Raw genomic sequence first — 26,576 nt, 5'->3', positions numbered from 1 at the left:
TGCAGATTACAACAAAGGTTATGATTTTCCTATGAATTATTTTTCCTTATGCAAATGAGCCATGATTTTTAAACAAGGCAAGATTTTGGGACAATACCAAAAGGAGTGTATCTATAGCCCATTCTGTTAAAATTATATTGCCAACCTTTTATATTTGGCCTGGAGTTGAATAAAAATAGAAGAATTAGTAAGGATTATACCTGGCATTTTTTAGGTTATGCATTGTACTCAACTACCTGGAAAAATGAATATGTAAATGTAAAATACAGCTCACTTTCCACATGCAGAACCAGGCATCTTGGCTTAGGGCCTTGTCCATGAGCTTTGTTAAATTCGGATAAAGATTCCTTATGGACTAACGACAGCCGTAATTTTTAGAGCCTCCATTACTGGACATACTATAAGAAGTATGCTTTATATAAGATCCCCAGTGCTTGCTTTGGCAGCACATACATAAAATTGGAATGATACAGAGAAATTAGCATGTGCAAGAAGGACATGCAAATTTGTGGAAAATTCCGTATTTTTACATCCTTTGTTCATGACAATAAGAATCCATTTGTAAAAATGGCCATACTACCCAAAGCCATCTGCAGATTCAATACAATCCCCATCAAAATGTCAAAGTCATTCTTTATAGAAATCGAAGAAACAATTCTAAAATTTGTATGGAACTAGAGACGACCCTGAAGAGTAAATACAATCCTAAGAAAAAAGAACAAAGCTGGAGGTATCACAGTTCCTGATCTCAAGCTACATTACAAAGTCATAGTTACAAAAACATAGTTATAAGGTCCTGGCACAAGAATAGACCTATAGATTAACAGAACAGAAGCCCAGAATTAAATTGTAGCACATGAGGTCAACTATTAAGTGATTAGGGACCCAAGGATGAAAGGATAATCTCTCCTACAAATGGTTCTGAGAAAACAGAAGAAACACATACAGAACAATGAAATTGGACCCCATCTCAGACCACTCATAAATATTAACTTAAAATGGATCAAAAAGGTAACATAAAAAATGATAAAACTCCTAGGAGAAAAGAAAAGAAAAAAGCTCATCAGTACTGGTCTCAGCAATGATTCTTTTTGGACATGACACCAAAAGTACAAATAATGAAAGCAAAAAAAAATCAACAAATTGGGAATACATCAAACTCAAAAACTTCTGCACAGAAAAACAATTTGGCGGGGAAGATAACCTACCAAATAAAAGAAAATTTTCCCAAATGATATATCACATAAGGGGTTAATGTCCAAAATATGTGGAAAACTCATGGAACTTAAAAGGCATCTGATTTTTAAAATGGCAGAAAAATAAAAAAATGGCAGCAGACAGGGCACCTGAGTGGCTCAGTTAAGTGCCTTCAGCTCAAGTTGTGATCCTGATTCCAGCATCCTGGGATCAAGTCCCCATATTACATTGGGACATTGGGCTCTGTGATCAGAGGGGAGTCTGCTTTTCCCTCTTCCTGTCCCCCTGGCTTATGCACTCTCTCTCTCTCTCTCACTCTGTGTCTCTGAAATAAATAAGTAAAATCTTAAAAAAAAAAAGAAAAATAGGCAAAAAAAACAAAACATTTTCCCAAAGAGGACCTCTAAAAGGCCAAAAGACATATGAACAGATGCTCACTATCTCTAATCATCAGGAAAATGTCAATCAATACCATAATGAGATTTTCACCTCACACCAGTTAGAGCGTCTATCATCAAGAAGTCAAGAACAACCGGTGCTGGTGAGGAAATGGTGAAAAGCAAGGCTTACACATATTAGTGGGAATGTAAATTGACCTAAACACCATGGAAAACAATATGCACATTCTTCAAAAAAATAAAAGTAAGTCTACCATATGATCTGGCAATTCCACTTTTGGGTATATAGCTAAAAAAAATGAAAACAGGATTTCAAAAAGATATTTGCACCTTCATGTTTATTACAGCATTATTCCCAGCTGAGATATGAAAATAACCCATCAGTGCATCAAAAATATGTGTGTGTATACATTTATATATACACACACAACACACACACAATGGAATATTACTCAGCCATAAGAAAGGTGGGTATCTTGCCATTTGCCTTGATCACATTGTTAAGGTAAGTCAGAGAAAAGGAAGTACTGTGTGATATCACTCATATATGGAATCTGAAAAAAAATAAAACCTTCAAAAAATAGAGTAAAATTATGGTTACCAGAAGACGGAGACTGGAGAGATAAGATTGATAGTGTTTAAAGGTATAAACATAATGAGTAGCAAATAAGCCATAGAGATATAACACACACTATAATGAATATAGATTATTATACCATTATTATGTAATGTCATAAATATTACCACAATGCCAGTCATATATATGACTATACAAATACTATACATGTGTAATTTATTTAAAAAATGCATATATTAACAGAACAGAGTCCCATGAATAAACCCACATATATATGATCAATTAACTGAGGACAAAGGAGACAAAAAATAAAATGGTGAAAGGACACTTTCTTCAATAAATGCTATTGGGAAACTGGACACTTATCTCACACCATACACACACACACAAAAATAAACTCAAAATGGATTAAAGTCTTTACATATCTACTTAGCCTGATTAAACTTAGCATCACACCCTTTCATGCAAATTGTAAGAACCCAAACAGTGTCATTCTTTCATACTCTAACCCAAATTGGATGCAAAATACTTTCTCCTGATTTCCTTGGTAATGATCAGACATACTAGAATGCTTACAAATTAAATGCAGACAAGAGAATTGTTAAAACACACACACACACACAAACCCACAAAAAAGAACCACTACCTGCCTCAGAGTGTATAGATCCTGTTCTGTGATGGAGTCTTGAGTTAGTCAAACACTGAACGCAAAGATTGGCAGGGCCTCAGGAGCAACTTGTCTGTATTTCTTATTTCCCTTCCTTCTCTTTGTCTTTCTCTTCCCATGAGACACTAGTTCATATTTCACCGTCAAGATATTCTTGCTGTATTAAAAATAAAAGTACTCTGCAGCCTTAAGAAGACCAAGAGAAACCAATTTCCAGGCTATATTCCACAAAGGACTTCCTTGATTTCCAGTGTTTTGGGTTTTTGTGTGTGTGTGTGTGTGTATATATATATATATATTTTTTTTTTGGAGTTCTAGTTGCCAACACATAGTATTATAACACCCAGTGCTTATCCCATCAAGTGCCCCCCCTCAGAGCCCATCACCCAGTCACCACATCCTCCTGCCCACCTCCCTCTTTTCGTTTCCCAGAGTTAGGAATCTCTCATGTTTTGTTACTCTGATTTTTCCCACTCATTTTCTCTCCTTTCCCCTATAATCCCTTTCACCCTTTCTTATATTTCCCGTGTGAGTGAAACCATAGGATGATTGTCCTTCTCCGATTGACTTACTTCACTCAGCATAATACTCTCCAGTTCCATTCATGTCGAAGCAAATGGTGGGTATGTGTTGTTTCTAATGGCTGAGGAATATTCCATTGTATACATAGACCACATCTTCTTTATCCCTTCATCTGTCGATGGACACCGAGGCTCCTTCCACAGTTTGGCTATTGTGGACATTGCTGCTGTCAACATTGGGGTGCAGGTGTCCCGGGATTTCACTGCACCTGTATCTTTGGGGTAAATCCCCAGCAGTGCAATTGCTGGGTCATAGGGGAGCTCTATTTTTAACTCTTTGAGGAACCTCCACACAGTTTTCCAGAGTAGCTTCGTTTCTAATGTGAAAATGCTCCCAGTTCTACCCAGCACCTGGAGGGGACTAGGGTAGTGTTGGACCTTCTTAACCTTCTAAACAGTCTTACCACAGGGGTTTGACCTTCTCAATCTCACAGAAATTGCATTCATCTCTATCAAGGAGACTCGGGAAGAATGTAATTCATAAAGTTTTCCTAAGAATATAACTCTGGGAATGGAACTAATTATGGAAGACCTACACTATCTGTGGATCAAAAAGAAAGCAAATACTTTTAAGAACCTTTCTTACCAAAAGCTAGAAATGTCTCTAGAACAGTCTCACCTCTTCGTGTTACTGGTTCCATCCCTGACCTATTTGCTAATCCTCCCTAGACCCTTTGTCAGAACACAGTTTGATCTCCTATTTCCTTGAGAAACTGATATTTTCTTTTTAAAGTCAATGATCTTTCCAGGATCCAAACCATAATTTCTAGTGAACTGACTATATTTCTTTTTTTTTTTTTTTTTTAAGATTTTATTTATTTGAAAGAGAGAGCACACACAAGTGGGTGGAGGGGCAAAGGGTGAGGGAGAAGCAGACTTCCTGGTGAGCAAGGATTCCCAACATGGAGCTGGATCCCAGGACCCCCAGGATCATGACCTGAGCTGAAGGCAGAGGCTTACTGGACTGAGCCACCCAGGAGCCCTTCATTGGTTGGTTCTTTAGCAATATCATCAGCTTGACCAAAACCAATTCGTGAACATACTAGTCTTAGATCTGACATCTTTTTCAAAAGCATACAACACACAAAAGGTGAATCTATGGGGTTAGAAAGTATTATGTGATGACCCCTGGGAACAATCATACATACATAAATACAGGAAAGCAAATAGTTTTAGTTAGTGAGATTGCCTTGAGATGAGTGGAGAATTGTTAACCAGGTAGGGATTCAGGTTCAGGAAATTTAACTTTAATACTTAGGGTAAGGGGCATGGCATGGAAATAACAAAATGTGCAACCAATTAGTAAAAGTAAGGTAAAAGTGAAATAAAATGGAGTGATTTGAATTAAATTAATTTGAACAGAGCTTGGGGATTACTATTTAAATGCTCACGGAACAAACACAATTTATAAGAAAACGTATTGGGAGTACTATATGAAGAATGTACAACTAAATTAAAAAAATATATTCCCACAGAAACTAAGAGATAGAGGTGCTATCTTTCTTAAGTGTTTACTTTCTAAAGAGCTAGTTCTCAGGTCCTTGAAAAATACATTTTTGTATTATTAAACTGACAAGGAGCTTATTTTGCTTTTGAAAAAATATATATACATTTTGAAGAGACAGAAAAAGAACTTAAAATTACAGGTTTTTTAAAGTAAATGCTCTGGGAAAAGGGAGGAAAGAGAAGTCCTTCCCATTCTTTTCTTTTTTTCTTTTTTTTTAGAGTGGGGGAGGAGCAAAGGGAGAGGAAGAGAGAGCATCGTAACCAGGCTCCACGCCCAGCATGGAGGGCAATGCAGGGCCTGACCTCACAACCCTGAGATGATGACCTGAGCCAAAATCCAGAGTTGGATGCTTCAATGACTCAGGCACCCTCTCTTTATTTTCCAAAAGGAAAACTAACCCTTCTATTTTTAATTTGTATTTGCCATTACGCTACCAAGTCCCACTGGACATTCTAAGGCTCCACAAACAACATAAAATCACTTCGCTTAAGGAATTCACACTGCATCAGAATAACAGTTTGACCTTATTACTATGTGCTCTCTTGGAGGCCCTAACATATTAAAATGTTAGCAGAGACTGGCAAATATGTAAGCCGTGGGTATGGCAGGGCATTCAACAACCATTTCAATTTCCTCTAGTGCATTTTCCTGTACTAAAGAATCTGTAAGGCTAAAAACTAAACGTCCGCACTTCCTTGCAGCTCCATTTAGAAGGCAGAATTGAGCAGAGACCATCTTTTTCTCTCTGGTGATTGCTGCTCCCAGGTGATATTGCGGAGGCAGTCCAGTGGTTTGTAATGACAGATAGTTGTTTCTACGTGGGCATCGTGAGTTTCAAGAAGCAGATGCAGTGGAGAGGGCAGGGTTGGGAGATGAGTTCCCATCCTAGATCGAAACTAAGACAGTGACTTCTTGGATCTAACAATTTCCAAGGCAATCCCCTGATTCTCCACCTTACCAGAGGCAGCATTTTTACCGTAAGCACTTCAGTGATCTTGTTTAAAAAGACATTCCTGGTATCCAGAGCCATTCACACAGCCCCTCCAATAATTTTGTAAGACATTAATTCTCCCTCTGCTAAATCTGTTTCTATTTAAAAGCTCTAGAGTAGCTCCTGTGGCCTACAACTTAGACTCTGGTTGTTAAGTATTTTCTTTTGTATACTGAAAGCACTAATACAGAAACCTCACAATTATACGGAGAAAAGTAGTATCAGTCCAACCAGATTTTATTATTAATCCAGGATGAAATAGACAAAACCATAAACATTCTTAAATAAATAACATTTATAATCATTCATGTGTTATTTTAATATATGAGTTATATTTTAGGCTCATTAAAACCAAAAGTTATTTTTCTCTTTACAGGGTTTTATATAGATTTACCTGCAAGATCAAAGACAACTGTAGATATAGCAAGTATAAATTCAGAACTATTTTCTCTTTTTGAAAAGCTATTATTCTTATATAAGGCAAACAGTAAAGAAATACAAATAGGTAAAAAAAATTCAAGTTAAATTATACTGTCTCTTATTCCATTATTTGCAAAGTCAGAGAAGTCACCTCTTGGATAACAATACTATTTTGTCAGCTACTAAGGTTATGGCTGTATGACCTGGTTTAAGCAAAAAAACAAAATATTTTTAAGTTCAATATGCCTGATAGAGAATTTAAAGTGATGGTCATAAAGATACTCATTGCACTTGAGAAAAAAAGTGGAGGACCTCAGTGAGACCTTCAACAAAGAGATAGAGGAGGTAAAAAAGAACCAAACAGAGATGAAGAACTCAGTAACTGAAATAAAATATACACTAGAGGGAATCTCCAGTTTAGAGGAAGCAGAAGAGACCAGCAACTTGGAGGACAGAGTGATGGAGAGCGTTCACACTGACCAGGAGAAAAATAAAAGAATGAGAAAAACAGAACAGATGAAGGCAACTCAGCAACACCATCAAGCCTAATAACATTCACACTGTAGACATTCCAGAAGGGGAAAAGGGGGCAGAAAATTTACTTGAAATAATAGCCGGACACTCCCTTAATCCAGGGAAGGAAACAAACCAGGTCCAGGAGGCAGATAACCCCCAACAAAATCAACCCAAGGAGGTCCACACCAAGTCACACAGTAATTAAAATGGCAAAAAGCAGTGATCAAGAGAATTTTAAAGGCAGCAAGAGGAAAGAAAACAGTTACGATCTGAAGGTAGAGATATTTGCTAGTATCAACTAGTAGTAGGTGATCATGAAATATTCAACCTATCTTAAATATGACTTTCATATTCACTATCAGCAGCACACAGAAGACTACATATGATTAAACAGTACCATACTCCTAACTTCTATGCTTTTGGGGAAGGAAAGGGGGGAATTTAAAATGGGAAGAGAGTTTAAGGAGGTATTACAGAGGACAGAAGTAAAAAAAAAAAAAAACACAATAAACCTACAGCCATCGATATCTACCTAGCATTATATCTTCCTTCTCTCAGTATTTATTATTTTTCTGTTTTGCATATATTGGAGTCCATGAACTCCTCCTGAACAAATAATGTTGACTCCTATAACATATGTGAAATTTTAAGGACATGATGTTTGCTTTTCTTGAAACTTCATGATGATTCATGAACTTCCCTAGGAGCTTATGTAGAGTACGGTACCATTTTATAAATATAGACAGGAGAAAAATCAGCCTCGGCATTTGCAATTTAGATAATTAATTAAATGTTAATATTTGTATTATATTTCCCTGGTATTCCCTGAAGTTTTTCCATATGCATGTGTCACATTGTAAAAAAAAAATTAGCATTTAAGAAATTTATATATGAAAATTCTTGATGCCACTGTTCAAAGTCGGGACTCACAGAACTGCGAGCTGAGCATCTTGCCCACACACTTTTTGGTTCCCCTGTCTGCCTGTACCAGAACATAGTAGAGAATCACTTTTATTATCATTCCAGATATAGATAAGATACGTGCATTATCTATCATTTTGCCACACAAATATTCCTTACTATTGAGACAGGGAACCTGAAGGTTTTGCTTTTGCTCCTTTTTCTGCTTGGATTCTTGCTAGGAGCTGTACTCCACCCCACTTTACACGTGCTTTGTAATGCAAATAGCATAGGTCTTCCTAGTAAAGGATAAGGAGTTAATGATTTCTCTAGAATCTCATATAAGGATGGACCAGGTGAGAATGACCTGAGGAAGCTATCACCTTGGAGTATTCCAGACCAAGGCCCTCTGGCTCCAAAGAATAACACGTGGGCCCTGTGTTTGTTCTAACTGGTTCCTGGATGCCAGAGGGGACAGGTACATCAGACTACTGTCCTCAATAAACCCCACCACCACCACCACCACCCCCAAAGACAAGACTCCTGTTCCTTTCCAAGTCTGTATCTCTATTTTCAATAAATTCTGTTTTCACCTCCCTACTAGCTCACATTTGATTTCCTTTCTGCATGAAACCAAGAACCGCCTTGGGATTCCTCTCCAGGTCCCTGGACCTGGCCCGGATCACTAGGAGTTCTGTTCTGTATCTTTGCTTACTTAGTAAATCTCAGAAAGTACTACTATATTCCAGGATAAGGAGAGCTGCTTCATTTGAATGCCCGCAAAGTATCATATCAATTACAGGAACTTTACACATGAATCCTAGTTTTTAAAAAAGAATCGTAGACTCCATTTTGCAGGGAACCAGGTGACACCAGGAAAATCTGATTCATGTGTAATGTCAATTCTGCTCCTTGATATGAGGCCTCTGGAAGAGTTACGTGGTATTTTTATGTCACCTCTAGTGAGGACATATGTATTATGCTTAAGATTAAGGAAGAGGAGCCCACTGGTCCATGCCCATTCCTGCATTCTCCGGGATGGCTTGCAGGGCCAAAGGTCAAAGGTCTGCTTCGCTGACAACTGAAATTTAAAGAAAAGCAACAAAAGGAAACAAGCCCTAAGTAGCACAGCTCTGTGGCCAGCTCTTTGGGCCCAGCTGGTTTTGTGAGCAACTTGGAGAAAAGGCTTTATTACATTGGCTTTATCCTGCCTTGTTATCAGCCCCCAACAACACTGAGCGGTGGGTGAGGCAGCAATGTGCACCCTTGTCACCCATGAGAAAGCTGGAGTTTTAATCTTCTCCCTTCCATGAGGTGCTCAAATATCCTTTTCTGCTGGCAGCTTGATCTTCCGGTCCCCCTCTCAGCATGGCTTTCTGTTTCATTCTGTACTCAGAGACTTTGTACCAAAAACCAGAAAAGGACTCCATGGAGAGTTTGAGCTGGATATTTGTGTTAGTTTTCAAACCTAAATTGCATTTCTGTAGGGATGTGTGTTCTTTTGTGGTTAACATATAGTGTGCTTAAATGCCTGTGGTTCACACAGGTCTGTAGCACTCTGGAGGGAATAAAAAAGAGGCTCTTACTTCACATAATCTACCAGAACACTGCCATTCTCTCACAAAGGCTGGCACAGACTAAACATTTTACGAATTATTTACCAATAATTTGCCTAAGGGGTTTATGAGAACCAGTGCCCTTCCTTATAATTCCCATGCTACTCCTAACTCTGGGAAAGGAACTAGGGGTGGGAGAAGGGGAGGTGGGCGGGGGGTGGGGTGACTGGGTAACAGGCACTGAAGGGGGCACTTGATGGGATGAGCACTGGGTGTTATTCTATATGTTGGCAAATTGAACAACAATAAAACATAAATCTACAAAAAAAAAATAATAATTCCCATGCTAAAATTCAGTCAATAACTTGTTTTGATACTCCATTTTGGGGGGCCACCAAAAGAGTAAAAAACAAACAAAAGTAGGGCTATGTGATCTAATTAAAGATGAGATAAAGATTCCTTGCCTCTGGGATTACAAACATTTTATTTATTGAAATGTCTATTTACTTAAACATAAGAAACTAAATCACCCAAGTAAATGTCATCAACCAGCCGGGTCACTGTTCTTGGCAATGTTTTGGATTAGACTTATCTGCTAGAGTCAAAATGATCAATGAGTCTACACATGTCTCCTCGGAGTAGTTTCTAGCCTGGGAAACAAAATAAAGCCTTGGAGTGATTCCCTGTTCCGTGATGCAGACCATTCAGGCCCTCCCAGGTCCTAGCCTAATGGTTTCAGAGATCATTTATCTTAGCTCAACATCCAGACAGAATGGATCCTTGCCTTAAATAACGTCTTTTCTTCTCTTCTGGTGATCCAAGCAATTTCAAGTGAAATGGGCACACGTCCTCCCTCCTCAATCAAACCTTTTTGACAATTCTAGTCTTGAAGCCATCCTTCATTAATTATTCTCTAAACTCATTTTGAACTTATTATCTCCAACAATTTAGCATTTAAGTATTTATTACTGAATTTCCTGAATTGTACATATTTTCTCCAAATACAGTCTTTTATTAGAACATAGGAACCATAAACTTGTTTTCTGGTATATGCCAAAATGACCACCTTGGGGCTAAGCAAATAGTGAGGACTCAGTAAATACTTGTAAACCTAGTGAAGAAATGCTGGCTCCATTGTCAGTAGCTTAATAGTCAAGGACCAAATGCTGCTTTAAAAATTCCAGTTTAACCTTTAAATAGAGCATTCTATATCCAGACCCACCCAAGAATCCTGCCATCTATTAAAATCTATTTTTATGAATAATTGTAGATGAAATTGTTGATTATGGTTTTGTGCTCAGTTGTTCTGGGAAATGCCTAACATTTTTGAATAATGCAATTTACTTTTCTAATGCATAACAGGCTTTTTAAAAGCTACTGCTAAAACCTGTTTACATAAAACTGCTTTGTCCTTAAAGAAAACACGTTTTACCTCATCTCCATTAGCAGTTCTCAACTCAAAAATGTTCATTTTGATTCCTTAAAAAGAATTAAGCTGATATACTCTTTACAGTAAATTAGATGTTTTTAACTGAGCATTTGACATTGTTCTCCTATATTATTTTATATTCCAAAAATTGCAAGAATTTAATGAGCCTAATACTCATTAAAGAAATTATCTTGAATAAATACAGATATCAAATCCTTTCTTCTCTCACCTAATTGCTGCTAAAAAAAAATTCTTAGATACATGTATGTATCTTATAATTATGGCAATTCAGTAACAATTTGATTGAATTTCTTGATACTATAGCATAGCTGTTATGCAGGTTACCTTAATATGCATTTTCAAAGCATCCCTTGTCTTTCCTTCATTATATTTATCTTTGTTATTTATTATTATAAATATAAAGATTAGATACGTGTGACTTTTTTTTTTAACCAGGGTCTATGAAAGTACAATTGTTTGCCTTTGTATTCTCAGTGCTTAAGAGTTTTATGCACAAAAAAGGTTTTAAAAAAATATTTATTGAAAAAGGAATAAAAGGAGAAGTTCCAGTTTCAGCTCCAACTGTAAAGAGTTTGGAATTATTAGTCTCATCCTTAAATCAAAAAAAGCTGCAGAAGCTGAAAATCAATGGCTTTGTGGATCCATCAGAAAACAGATCATAGAGCCTAAGGCCACCTCTATCCAGAGGGACGTGGACAGCCAGAAAGATGCACATCTAACCAAGATCCACTCAGCAGAAGCCACTTAGGCCTTGAACTGCTAGGGATATTTAAATAATGATTTTGGAAAGTTACCAGAACTCAACGAGAGTGAAACATTTCTAGGGTCTCCATTCTTACTGGGGGTGAGAAGATGTGTCCACACTTAACCTGGGCTTTCCGTTTAGGACCTCACCATGGTTTCACAGTTAGGATTCAAGGATTCAAGAGTGACTACTGTGAAGCACAAGCAGACTTGTCCATAACAAAAGGACTTCATGGGAACAGATTTCTGAAAACCATCCCAGGTATAGGATGATAATTCTTCCTCACTCCAGCCCCTTCCAGACTTCATGTCTTACTTAAAAGGGCAATAAATAAATAAATTAATTAACTAATAAAATAAAATAAAATAAAAAATAAAATAAAATAAAATAAAATAAAATAAAATAAAATAAAAACCAAAAAGAGAACAGGCCTTCCAAAAACTGCATTTGGAACATGATAGGAGAGAAAAGTTATTTATCCCTGGAGAAGTAACAGAAACATTTGTGAAGGCTACAGCCCCAACACACAGACCCACCAAACCAGAATACTTTAGAATGTTCAACCTCGCCTATGTCCTACCACTGTGCCAACAAGCCTCCAGTAAAACAACAGTGTATTACAAATGAAAGAGTTGTAAGATGTGGTCTTTTTCACTAACAGTACATAGCAAAGTCTCAAAGAAAATAGAGGAAGCCAAAACAAGGACATTCAAGCAATTTGAAGACTCTGGTATCTATAACTAAAATGAACATTAAACACTGCCTAACTCCTAGCCAGACCTTCATCCATGAAAGGAAACACTGACAAGTTGAACTTTATGAAAACTTTAAGAAGAAATTGTTATACAAAAAGACACTGTTAAGAGAAGGCAAAGATAAGCCACACTCTGGGGGAAAGATACATGCAAATCATCTATTAGAGTAATGATTTGTATCCAAAATATGCAGAGTGCTTGAAACTCAACAATAACAAAAACCTAATTAAAAAATGGACAAGAAAAAAAAAAAGAAAAAAAAAATGGACAAGAGAACTGAAAAGACCGTTCACCATAAAAGATATATAGATGGCAAGTAGGTATATGAAAAGATACTTATGGTTCTTTTTCATCAGGAAAATATCAAATTAGAGACATTATGAATACCACTACACACCTGTAGGTGTAACTAAAATCCAAAAAAAAAAAAAAAAAAAAACAATGGGGCAATAGAAATTCTCATTATTTGCTAGTTGGAATACAAAATGGTGTAGGCACTCGAAGACAGTTTAGCAGTTTCTGACAAAGATAGACATAATCTTAACATGTAATCCAGCAATTGTGCTTTCAGATATTTACCCAACTTTTTGAAAATTTATGTCTACAGAATAACATGCATTGCAAAATTACATTTAACTTTATTCATAATCCTCTCAAATTGGAAACAACCAAGATATCCTTCAATAAGTGAGAAAATAAACAATGAAATATTATTATTAAAGTTAATGAACTATCAAATGCCGAAACATATATAAATCTTAAATGCATATTGCTAAGTGAAAGAAGTTAAAGGTTCTATGTTATATAATTCCATTTGTATGACATCCTGGAAAAGCTAAAACTATAGTAATAGTAAATAGTTTTTACCAGGGGTTTTGAGAGAGGGGAGGTTGAGTAGATGAAAGGGGACTTTCTGAAGTAGCAAAACTTTCTGTATGCTACTCTAATGATGGATGCATGACACTGTATTTGTGAAAACCCATGGAACTTTACTTCAAAAAACAAATTAAAAACATAAATTAATTTTAAAAAATGAACCCAAATTATGCAAATTTTAAAAATCATTTAGAAGGTTGGAGAACCTCAGGATGAAATTCAGACTGTGACAATAAAATCTAACGATATTACAAGTCTAGGCAACAGCCTCACTGAAGGGATGGGTTTCTAAAGAAACTTTGGGAATTATTGGTGACTGCAAGACCAAAGACAAAGGAACTGTATAAAAGCAATGTCCTGCAGTTTATAAAGTTGTTTCCCCTGCACTATGGTTTAACAATTGTGAAAGTACTATACATGTATATGAATTGAAATCTAACTTAGAGGATGGTGGGAACCAGGTTCCCACTACAATGGGAAGTTACAGACAAGAGAAAAAGGAAAGAATAGTCCAAATGGCGCTGATAGAGTTAGAAACATCAATATGAACTCATGTTTAACTTAATGTAGAAACAAATGAATACATGTAGAAATACATGTACAGGTTAAAATATGCATTTATTTCTTTGCTCTGTGAGCTGCAAGGTATAGAAGTAATGATATACAAGTAGCACTAAGTGTACCTAATGTTTATATCTTGGTTTCTAATACTATTCTCCACGAAAAGAAACCATGGTTATTGGAGAAATGGCTCAGTCTAGGACTGAGACAGAGAATATATAAGATAAAGCCTGAACATCTTCCAGCAGCATAAAATATGGAAGTGCCAAAAAAAAAAAAAAAAAAGAAAGTAAATGCTGCAATAATGAGGGAGTATCAAAGGAGGCCGGGTCCAAATGAAAGAGCTCCCAGTAGCCAAAGCCAAAACAATTTGTGCAACAAAATTAATGAAGTAGTGTTAAATTATGACCCCATGTATAGAACATATAGCCATGAGTCAAAACCAAAATAAATGATTGCATAAACAAGTAAGTGGAGAGAAGAGAACTTTGCATGGAATTCCAAATAATTTATGCAGTTACTTATCCCTGAAGGAAGTGGAAACACAACTCCTTATTCCTTAAGTGGAGCCTGAACACAGTGACTTTGTTTTTTTTTTTTTTCCCCCAAAGATTACAGTGATAAAGGAGAAGGAGCTGAGTAAACTTACATTGGAGAAACATGACACACATTATCCCGGCTAGATAATGAATGCTAACATCAACAGTGATAAAGCATGTTATTAGGATGTGCTCTTCTTATGATAGGATTGAAAACGGCACTATGCTTCTGTAATCTTTCTCATAAAAACCCATAAACTCAGTCTAATCCTAAAAAGACATTGACAAATCCCTAGGGAAGGCTTCCTACATTATCTGGCCGGTACTCCTCAAAACTGCCAATGTCATCAAAAACAAGGCAAGTCTAAAAGCTTTCAATCTAGAGGAGACCAAGGAGACGAGACACAAGTACTAACAGTAACGTGACATCCTGGATGGAATTGTCATTTTGAATGTTGTTAGGTAAAAACTAAGGAAACCTGAATAATGTATGGATTTTAGTTAATAATTTATCAGTATTGGCTCATTTTAGGTTATATATATATATATATACTATAACACGTTAACAAGAAGAAAGTCTGAGTGTGGGTGTATCAGAACTCGGTATCATCTCAATTTTTATATCTTGCTAAAACTCTTCTAAAAATAAAAGTGATTTAAAAATGAATATATATGGAGATTCCTGGGTGGCTCAATGGTTTAGCGCCTGCCTTCGGCCCAGAGTGTGATCCTGGAATCCCAGGATCAAGTCCCACGTTGGGCTTCCTGCACGGAGCCTGCTTCTCCCTCTGCCTGTGACTCTTCCCCCGCCCCCCTGTATGTCTCTCATGAATAAATAAATAAAATCTTTAAAAAAAAAAAATGATGTATATGGGATCCCTGGGTGGCGCAGTGGTTTAGCGCCTGCCTTTGGCCCAGGGTGCGATCCTGGAGACCCAGGATCAAGTGCCACGTTGGGCTCCCGGTGCATGGAGCCTGCTTCTCCCTCTACCTGTGTCTCTGCCCCTCTCTCTCTCTCTCTCTCTCTCTGTGACTATCATAAATAAATTAAAAAAAATTAAAAAAAATGATGTATATAATATAGTCTGGGTAACTGTAGTGTATTTGCCATACACTAGATCTCTAGGGCTTTGCTGGAAGTCTTCTGACCTAAGAAAATGGTATATAAATCAATCAATTAAATCTTTAATTCTTTCAGCAATGTTTTATAGTATTCAGGATACAAGTTTATTTTTTGTAGATTTATCTCTTATTTCCTGATGCTATTTTAAGACTTTTTGTTTCAATTTCTCGTTATTCCTTCCTAGCATACAGAAACACATTTGGTGTTTGTATACTGAAGCTGAAAACTTGCTAATAAACTTACTGAACACTTAGGTTGTTTTGTCTTTTCTTTTTGGAAAAATTGCTTTTGTATATAGATGAATATACAAAAAATGGAAAAATAGAAAAAAAATCATTTTTTCTTACTTTCCAACCTAGATGACTTTTTGTTTCCTTGCCTTGTTGCACTGGACAAAAGCTTCAATACAATGTTTAAAATAAATAGTGCAAACAGACACCTTTTTCTCTTTTCTGATCTTTGGAAGAAAACATTCATCTTTTACTCATCAGTGAGATGGTAGTTCTAGGATTTTGCAGATGTTCTTTATTAAGATGGAAAGGTTTCCTTTTATTCCTCATTTGCTAACAATTTTTGTCAGGTAAGGATGTTCTATTTGATCAAGTGCTTTTTTTTCTTTTTTTTGGTTCTATTAAGTCAAACATACGATTTTTCTTTTTTGGCATTTTGACATAATAATTTACATCGATACTGCGTGTGTGTATGTTTGTGTGTGAGCTCTACTTCCAAAGTAGGGTTGAAACACCACCCCAAGATCAAGTCACATGGTCTTTGGACTGAGCAAGCCAGGCACCCTGAAGTTTACATTGATTTTTTTAAATGTTAAATCAATCTGGTTTCCCAAAGATAAATCCTATTTGCCATCATCATATCCTATTCTTTTGTTAGATATTTTTTCTTTTCTTTTCTTTTTTTTTTTTTTTTTGATTTTTTAAATTTATTTGAGAAAATGAGCAAGAGGAGAGAGAGCGAAAAGCAGGGGAAGGGAGAGGGAGAAGCAGCCTCCCCCTGAGCCAGGAGCCTGATGCAGAGCTCCAACCCAGGGCCCTGAGATCATGACCTGAGCCCAAAGCAGAGCCTTAACCCACTGAGCCACCCAGGTGCCCTTCTTTTGTTAGACCTGACTTGCTAAAATTTTATTAGAAATTTGCATCTATCGGGACACCTGGGTGGTTCAGCAATTGAGTGTCTGCCTTCGGCTCAGGGTGTGATCCCAGGATCCCGGATCGCGTCCCACTTCCGGCTCCCTGCATGGAGCCTGCTCCTCCCTTTGCCTGTGTCTCTGCCTCTCTTTTTGTGTCTCTCATGAGTAAATAAGTTTTGTTTTTTTTTTTAAAGTAACAGATATACGAGGGAAGGCTGGAGTGTAGATTGTTATAGAGGAGGTTACTATCTGAGAATGTGACATTTGAACTTAAAGTGAGCTATTATAATGGCTTCCCATGAGGTTCCCTTCTTTTTTTGTTATAAATTCTGTGTAGTACATTTCTCCTTCTTCATTAAGTCATTTAAATACTTACTAAACAATAGCCTAAACAGGATACAATACTGATTTGGGCCACATACTGGAGGACAAAAATTTAATCAAATTCTACTTTTCTGAAATTTAATGACATATAGAGACAAAAGAGCCATGAGTCCTTTGTCTTATTGTCTCAGTGGATGGTCTTTTCAAGGCTCTATCTTCTCTTTAGAAACAGAACATCCTGTTTTCAGACCCTTCTTCTACCCATTATACATTTTTTATTCAAATTATTAATGCCTTCTTGTATGTAACAGCAGGTGCTTCTCAATTTATGATGCCCCTGAGAATTTTCTAAAGACCTCGTCAAAAAAGAAAATTTTCAGAACTCGCCCAGAGGTTCTAATTTAGTAGGTTTTGAGTATATACCGTTTCCACAAACCACACAGGTGATTCTGATGCAGGGCATCGTCAGAAACCACATTGATAAAGACGAGTTCTACCCTTTTTCATCTGAATATACACCATAATTACACTTTTGCCATTTTAGTTTAGCAGACACCACAATTTTAAAGGACTTTAGTGGAAAGTTCATCTAAACATTTATATTTTTATTTTATTGCTGTAAATCTTAAGGTCATGCTTCATCTCCAAGTACTTGGGAGGGAGCATAAATCTCCCCAGTGTACACAGTACACTTTCCTATGTGAGCACCTGAAACCTCTCAGCTGAACAAACACACTTCAGGTCTACACATGTCCGGGTATTAGTCAATATCAGATTCCTCTCAATCCTCTTCTTCAGACTTTGCCTTTTGAAATATGTGCTGTAACTTTCTATCCATTCACAGGTTTTTTTGATGACTGTGGCCCAACATAACCTTTCATATAATTCTAGAGATTAGAAATGTCGTATCATGTTGGATGGAGTCATAGGGGTCACCTAGTTTAACCCAGACATCTGAGAAAATGAACGCTAGGGAGATTAAGTAAATTGTCCCGTGTTACTGATATTAGAGTTCCATATGGGTTTTCTGCTAATTCATGATATGATGCCTCCTTAAGCAAACCGTAACAGGATATTTTATGCTTCTGTATTTTTTTCCTTTACGATTTATATCCTAAATAAGCTTACAAGCTACTTGAGATTGTGCCCAAAACTTCCATTGGATTATCCTCAAATCAAATAGCGCATAGTGGTTACTCCAAAATGGTATATCATGCATTTTTTTTTTTTCCTAGCAGGCATAAGGAAAATCCATGGATAGAGGAGGGAGAGAAGGTGGGGTGGGTGGGGGGGAACACAAGGGAAAGCTACCAGACCAAGCTGCACAGGTTGCCTTGGTAACACTAGGTTCAAGACTTTTGTTCTTTTAAAGCCAGTCATTTCTCAGATATTCATGATACGGAGCACCATCTAGTGGTCATATTTCAAATTCAAACAATCCATACTCTTGCTCAATTTCCAATTAAAAAAAAAAAAAATGACAGATTTTGGTAGGATACAACATTCCAGTTATAAACCTTGGAGTGAAAATCTGTTTTGTGTGTGTGCATAAGTTGTGTATTTGAGAGATTTGTATTAAAATGTACACTGGGTGTTATATGACAGCAGATGAAACTTAAATGAAAAAAAAAAAACAAAAAAGTGCTTTTAATAGTTTAAAAATATGATTATTTGTTATAAAGGACTAATTATGGCACTTGTTTTAAACTTTGTAAGAATATGACCACTATATATAAAACAAGTTTATATGCAAAATAAATAGAATTATATCTCATACAGAGAACTCCATTCAGGAAAAGTACCCATTTTGGTCAATTTATATTACAAAGAGGGATAAGAAGAAAAAAAGAAAGGAAAATCAGAAAAAAATTTCATTTTATAGGAAATCTGGCTACATTTACAAAGAAAACAAATTCAACTCTGTAATTACTTGGTTTTTAGTTCACGCTAGCAAAACAGCCTGGCTTAGGTATCAGCTACCCAACCATATGTATAAATGGAAAAACTATATTCATAGTAAAAAATTATCGTATTTTACACATAGGCCCACAATAAAAACTTGGATAAGATTATTCATTTTATAAATTGGATTTAAAGTTAACAATACCTATTTTGTGAAGTCTAGGTAAGTTAGGTATATGTCAACAGAGTGAAACTTTCTTAAAGCAATAGGTTAAAGATCTTCAGATTTCATAGTTTTTTTTTCAGAATATTTTGAAAAATATGAAAAATATGAAATATTCATATTTTCAGAAATATTTGTGTTTTATCTTCCCCAAACTTATGTAATATATCCAGGTACCCAGGCTGGAGAAACACTAATAAGAGCTAGAATGAAAGAGGTCTACAAAGTTCATTCACACAAATATCAAGATTTCAAGTAAGCCAGTGGGTTTGTGGCAGTTTTTCATGCCATTTTCTCTCCTGGGAGTGTACACTCCAGCATTTCACCTTCCCAGTCTCGCATAACTCTCACCCATTCCATGAGAGTTAGTTCCAACATGACCTTAAAAAAATAAAAAATGAAAAAATAAAAGCCTTCCATATTTTTCTCATGTTCCTACTAGCAACTGGATATACTTCTCAGTCTTAGATACACCTGGAATCACGGGAAGATGGGGGGTGTTTGAAAGCACTAAAGATTTTTATTTAATTGGTAAGTATGAAGCCTGGATATTGGTATTTTTAAAAGCTCTCTAGGGATTCCAAAATGTAGACAAAATTAAAAACAACTGCTCTGGATTATCCCTTTTACTTCAATTTGAAACCATGTGTTTGTGTGCGTATTGGCCTCCACTTGGTTGTAAACTCTTTCAAAGAAGAAGTGTTTTCTTATGTGGTGTTTTTACCTGAACTCTCCTTTAGGGGACAGTTTGGTATGTACTAGGTACCCAACAAATAAGAATAGTATTGAACTGAACAGAGCCTTCAGTTAACATTCCTGACAGAGCCTTCAGTTTATGTAGCAGACACAGATTTGGGAATCCATGAGTCCTGGGGTCCAGGCAGTTCTTCAGGGTGCCATTAGGGAGTGTGGAGGGAGCCATAAGCTCAGGCATCCTGGAGGTGATACTGGTGAGCTAAGACAAAGGCCAAGAATATTGGTGAGCACTAAAGACAAAGCAGGAATTTCGAGGTTCATTTGCTACTTTTTTATAAATATCAAGTGCAAAGATAGCATAGAGTGGGTTGAGGTTGGTTGTTTATCTGCCTCTTTGCCCCACCAAACACTAATGTGCTAAGGGATGCCTGGCACCTACCTCTGCACATTTAATTCTTCTGGGTTCTTTCATCACAAAGCCCTAAGAATCAGAGAAGAAATTAAATGGATCCAGATCGTGGATCTAAGAGCCAATCCCTCACCAGCATTTGGGGTACCAAACATGAGGAAGAGAGTGTTCAGATGAGATTTTTTTTAAGAGAGAGAGAATGCAAGCAGAGGGAGAAGGAGAAAGAGAATCTCAATAGAAGGCTTCACGCCCAGTGCAGAGCCTGACACGGGGTTCGATCTCATGACCCTGAGAATATGACCAGAGCCAAAATCATGAGTCGGATGCTTAACCAAAGGAGCCACCCAGGCACCCCCAAAATGAGACATTTTTAATAACGTTTTATAATAGGAACATGGACATGAAATTCGGCACTGCGTCACTCTACTAAATGGGGAGGTAGAAAAAAATAAATAAATAAATGGGGAGGTAGAAGCAGAATGTAGGCATAGAGAGGTAGGAGCTGGGGCACATGCCTTTATTAGGGTCCTAGATGCAATGTTTTTGGAGTCCTGGGCTAACACTGGATAGGCTAATTCAAGCCACAGAGAGCAAGTTTTTGGTAAACTCTGTGGTGGTCATATGCAAGGGAACCCATAGGTAGAAGGCTGGAAGGCAGGAGAGACTTTTTTTTTTTTTTTTTTTTTTTTAATCACAAGGGCCACTGGGAAAGTCCTATTAGAAATTTCTAGTTATGGGATCCCTGGGTGGCGCAGCAGTATGGCGCGTGCCTTTGGCCCAGGGCGCGATCCTGGAGACCCGGGATGGAATCCCACGACGGGCTCCCGGTGCATGGAACCTGCTTCTCCCTCTGCCTATGTCTCTGCCTCTCTCTCTGTGTGACTATCATAAAATAAAATAAAATAATTAAAATAAAATAAAATAAATAAAATAAAATTAAAAAAAATAAATAAAATAAAATAAATAAAATAATAATAAAAAATAAAATAAAATAAAATGATCGCTTGACATTTGCATATACATAGCTAAGTTATACTACTTTTGAAGCTTAATGATATCAAATTAATTCTTTGCATGTATTTTAAGTGAGTTTCCTAAACTATGTTTTTTTCTTAGTGAATCTTCTTCATCACAAAGTTTTTGATCTCACAGTATTTACTTATGTATTCCAGCCTTATTTACCCTGATTAATTTCAGCTTCTTCTATGAACAAGATCTCATTTTCTTTTTTATTTCTTTGGTAAACTATGGCCACATCCACCCACTAACCCCATCGCCTTAGAAGTACTGGCATGAAGATCTGTGCTCAAAGCTCAGTCAAATGACTGGCAGGCGCACCTTATGGACTGTTCAACAACTATCTCCTGAAGCCATTGACTTAAAAGGCAATCATTAAAAAAAATATACTTAGAAGCAAATGGTGGGTATTTGTCATTTCTAATGGCTGAGGAATATTCCATTGTATACATAAACCACATCTTCTTTATCCATTCATCTTTCGATGGACACCGAGGCTCCTTCCACAGTTTGGCTATCGTGGCCATTGCTGCTATAAACATCGGGGTGCAGGTGTCCCAGCGTTTCATTGCATCTGTATCTTTGGGGTAAATCCCCAACAGTGCAATTGCGGGGTCGTAGGGCAGGTCTATTTTTAACTCTTTGAGGAACCTCCACACAGTTTTATATGTTCTCATTCATTTGGGGAATATAAATAATAGTGAAAGGGAATATAAGGGAAGGGAGAAGAAATGTGTGGGAAATATCAGAAAGGGAGACAGAACGTAAAGACTGCTAACTCTGGGAAACGAACTAGGGGTGGTGGAAGGGGAGAAGGGCGGGGGGTGGGAGTGAATGGGTGACGGGCACTGGGGGTTATTCTGTATGTTAGTAAATTGAACACCAATAAAAAATAAATTAAAAAAAAATAAATAAATAAATAAAACTACAATGATGAAAAAAAAAAACTTAGTGTCACTGATTTTAAGAATGATGGAGTTCAAAGGGCATTGGCCTCAAGAAACAGAGTTCTAGAAAAGTAATCCTAACTTGCAAACACTGAGAAGGCTGACAGGATGCTAATGCAAATCCCTTTAAAATTATGACCCTGTATTTCATTTCCTCAAGAAATGGAATTGGTGGTAGTGGGGGCGGGGGGGGAGGTTGTGAATAAAGACCTGTGAATAAAGTGCAGTACAGAAGCCTTCTGAAAAACTTACAAAAGGCTGACATTTCCACTGAAATTTTGAGGGACCATTGAAAATGAAGCTCTTTTATTTTTTTATTTTTTTGAAGCTCTTTTTTTTTTTAATTTATTTTTTATTGGTGTTCAATTTACTAACATACAGAATAACACCCAGTGCCCGTCACCCATGAAGCTCTTTTTTTAAAGCTGTAAATTATGTATTGAAACTGGTTTTCCAGAGCATTAGAATGATCAATGGTAGTTCTGTGTAGCCATCAGGTCATTTTAGAAAGAACTAACCTAGAGAAACCCGGTTCCAGGAAGTGACCAACTAGCCCTAGAACTCTTGATCCATTTGATAACGACACAATAACGATGCTAACTTTTTCTAACCTCCTCATATTTGCCAGGTTTTGCTGAAGTCTATAAGGCTATCATAGAATACCAATGAGATCCCTAAAACTATAAATACACTGTGTTGGCCTTTTTGTATGTGAGGAATTTCTTCCTTTTCATAGTAAATAATAATTGACAGACTACTATGGACTCTTTTAGAAGGCTAGAGATCCTACAGTGATTAAGATGCACAACTTCCTTTCATGAAGCTTATTTTTTAGTAGGGAGGACAGATAATATAAATAAGCAAATATGCAAGCCAAGAAATCAAATAACAAATTAAGTCAAGTTGTAGAGAGTTTAGCTAAGCTAGTCCATGTTGCTGTTGCTCAGCATTCGTTGTGTTTGGCCTGCAGAACCTTTAAACTAAGACCAGCCCCCTCGTCCAAGCACATGCCCTAAATGACAACCCACAGTCACAAGTAAATGGAAATTTTTTTAAAGATTTTATTTATTTATTCATGAGAGACACACACACACAGAGATAGAGACACAGGCAGAGGGAGAAGCAGGCTCCATGCAGGGACCCCGATGTGGCACTTGATCCCGGGACTCCAGGATCACACCTGGGCCAAAGGCAGGTGCTCAACCGCTGAGCCACCCAGGTATCCAGAGGGGTGGGGTGGTATATTTCCTCCAGGACCTGTGAGTAATAAACCTCTCTATCTCTGTTTCTCTGATGGTCTTCTGTTGAATGGTTGCTCCCCCTCCGGTACCATGGGGCTCTACTTAATAAGTTTAATTTAACAAAGTCATAGCACGAGTACTATACAAAGAATCAAACTATGCAATTAACCTAATTGACCAAAGAGTGAGATTTCTTCGAACAAGTGGCTTTTTAACTGGTATGTGATTGACTAGATAAAGTAAGATCTGCTGAGATCAGGAGAACTTACATTCCAGAGGGAGAAATGAGCAAAGGAAAAGGCTGGGAGGCAGGACTGCCACCTTGGATGAAGAGAAGAAAGGCCGGCGTGGCTGGAGTGGCAAAGGGAAGGAAGGAATGGGAAGAGGATAGAGCAGTAGATGGACTAGTCATTTAGGGCTTAAAAATTTGGGGTAGGTGTAGCCCTAGTTGGCTCAGCGGTTTAGCGCCTGCCTTTGGCCCAGGGCATGATCCTGGAGACCTAGGATCGAATCCCACATCGGGCTCCCTGCATGGAGCTTGCTTCTCCCTCTGCCTTTGTCTCTGCCTCTCTTTCTCTCTGTGTCTCTTATGAATAAATAAATGAAAATCTTTATAAAAAAAATTGGGGGTAAAGGCTGAGATTTCATGTGAATTGTAAAGGTTGAGAGGGATGCTATGGTGCGGATGTGATACAATGATCTTTAAAAATCACTGTGTTGCAGGGAACAGATTGTACAAGAGCAAGAGTAACAAATGCAGAAAGCAATTGAGACCTCACTGCAGTAGGCTCAGAGGAATGTGCTCCAGTCTTGGATGACGATGGCAGCAATGATGAGCAACGAAGATGTGATTTGGCTTGAGAGTCAATAGGAATGTGGATAGGTGGCACAGGGTGGGAGGTGCAAGCAAGAGTAATTAAGGTTGCTGCTAGAAACTGAGCAGCTGGGAGGCTGGGTTTGCCCACTGACTTGTGAAGACTAGGGAAAGGGTGGGCTGAAGGACTGGAAGTCCAGCTTAGAGCTGGGACTTGAATTCTTATCTTCTAATGCCAGGATTCACACCACTGATAAACAGGCCACTGAAGAGATTATGTTTCCATGTTTAGCTAAATTGGGGGAATTTTTGCACACATCAATGTTGTGTACACCTTTCGTCTCCTCCGGTCTGCAACCAGTTCATCATTCAAATTATTCAAAGCACTCAAAACATTATTGCAGTGGACTGAATACGTGTCCCACAATTCATGTATTAAAACCCTAATCCCAAAGTGATGGTATTTATTTCGAGGCTGGGAGGTAATTAGGTCTTGAGAGTGGAGCCTTCCCGAACCAGGTTAGCCCTCCTAAAGAGGCCAGAGAGCTAGCTAGTTCTCTTTCTACTCTCTGAGGACACAGCAATTAAGATAGCCATCTATAAACCTGCAACAGGCACTCACCAAGAGCCCCACTCTGCTGGCACCCTGACCTCAGGCTTCCAGCTTCCAGAATTGTGAGAAATAAATATTTGTTGCTCAAGCCACCCAGTGTCTGGGAATTTGTTACCACAGCCTGAGCTAAGACAACTGTGATCTCTTTCACAAGCCCACATAAAAATCACAAGGAGAATAACAGAAGAAACAACCCATTAATCTGGAGGAGTAAACCAAGAAGTTCAATTAAAAGCTTTTAGAGCTGCAAACTTCCATACAATGCAACACTTTTGTAAAAAAATGGTAATACTAGAAGAAGAGTACTCTTAGGGCCACAGCAACAGGCCTAAAACATAGTGAGCGGACAATAACACCTGTTAAATTGAAGTGAACAAAATACTTACTTGTGTTAGAAAGATTTCATAATCATCATCGTCAAAATGGATATTAAAAATTTAACACCATAAGGCACTGCTTTTTAAAATGTGTCGCAGGTTCTTTGGCTGCTATATTCACACAAAGCAGACTTGTCAGGAAAGAGGAATGTTGGGTGGGCTACCCACATGCGCCACTATGAGACACATAACGAATTTCTGCAAGAAGTTCACATCTACAAAGATTTCTGAGGCTGAAAATGAAGGTTTGGAAACAATTGCTTAAAGCTACGATGAGTCTTATTTTTCCTTAAATACTTGTTTCTCCAGGTTTGCCACCTGATTCTCCTTCTTTTGCCATAATTTAAGTGGAAGGAAAAATTTACAGCAATGCCAGGCAGTTGCTGTAATTATTTGTTAGAATCTACCACATCTGGGATCCCTGGGTGGCGCAGCGGTTTGGCGCCTGCCTTTGGTCCAGGGCGCGATCCTGGAGACCCGAGATCGAATCCCACGTCGGGCTCCCTGCATGGAGCCTGCTTCTCCCTCTGCCTGTGTCTCTGCCTCTCTCTCTCTCTCTCTCTGTGACTATCATAAATAAATAAAAACTAAAAAAAAAAAAAAAGAATCTACCACATCTTTCAGTACCCTCGCATAATTCAGTGGCTGTAATGGTTCATCCTTCAAAGGTAACCAAACAAAATAAAAGAAAATATATATGGGTGTGGGAGAGGGACGAATCAGAAGTGACTTAGGAATGTGTCTCTTCTCTTCTTGGACACAGCTAGGGACTGAGGAACCTTCCACCAGGGAAAGACACACCACAGGACCCTGAGGTTGGGTCCTCTCTGAACACTTGCTCACTCCATGGGCTGAGGCTCAAAGTGACTCTGCTCCAACCTGGGGCCATGTCTGTACCACCACCTTTCTTTTTTTAATCCCTTGTAGACCAACTATATTCTCCCTCTTAACTTATATCTGGAAAGTTGATAAACAACATGCTAGTATAAGTGAGGAGGTATTTCCTTAAGTCACCGTTTCTAATGTTTGTAGGAGGTAGCTGGGGAAGGAAGATACATGAATATATAGTGACATACAGGATTTTAAAAGCAAAGCCAATTGTGGGATATCTGTTTGGAATTTATTTTTTGGGTGAAATAACATGAACTGTAGCTAACAGCTACAAAAAATAATTTGCTATTACCCAGGTAGTCAGGGAAGGCTGTCCCAGTTTCTTAAATGATAAGGTCACTGATTTCACTGCTTTCATCACCTACCCTACAGAATGGAAAAAGTCCACTTGGTAAGACGATATTCTTAAACAGAAATATAATGAGAAAATTAGTCTACCAAAAGCCATATTAAAAGTTATGATCCAGTTATGGCCAGGTAAATGGCCTAAAAATTACACTATAATTTTATATTCTTTATGCTAAAATTTCTGACTTAGCTTTAAATGTAAATCTTCAAGAGTGATGTATAAATAAGTGTAATTAAGCAAATAAAAAGAGAACCTATTTCCTATAAAAAG

The 26,576-nt window shown here is 37.6% G+C and overlaps 2 long non-coding RNA genes and 1 pseudogene across 3 annotated transcripts in view; 1 reads left to right on the top strand and 2 right to left on the bottom strand.

Annotated features, from left to right (window-relative positions):
* Nucleotides 1-26,576, bottom strand: part of LOC112653831 (uncharacterized) — a 108,506-nt gene that overhangs the window by 34,191 nt on the left and 47,739 nt on the right. The window lies entirely within an intron of this gene.
* LOC112654188 (U6 spliceosomal RNA) lies at nt 431-528 on the top strand (annotated as a pseudogene).
* LOC125754827 (uncharacterized) lies at nt 19,108-25,549 on the bottom strand. Its single transcript, XR_007409693.1, has 3 exons — nt 25,076-25,549; nt 20,088-20,129; nt 19,108-19,907 (listed from the first exon to the last, which is right to left on the bottom strand). It is a non-coding gene; the product is annotated as an uncharacterized LOC125754827 (long non-coding RNA).

The sequence above is a fragment of the Canis lupus genome, chromosome 3, assembly GCF_003254725.2.
Source record: "Canis lupus dingo isolate Sandy chromosome 3, ASM325472v2, whole genome shotgun sequence".
Taxonomy (NCBI): domain Eukaryota; kingdom Metazoa; phylum Chordata; class Mammalia; order Carnivora; family Canidae; genus Canis; species Canis lupus.
Note: the sequence above shows the minus strand (reverse complement) of the source record. Positions and strands in the feature narration are given on the sequence as shown.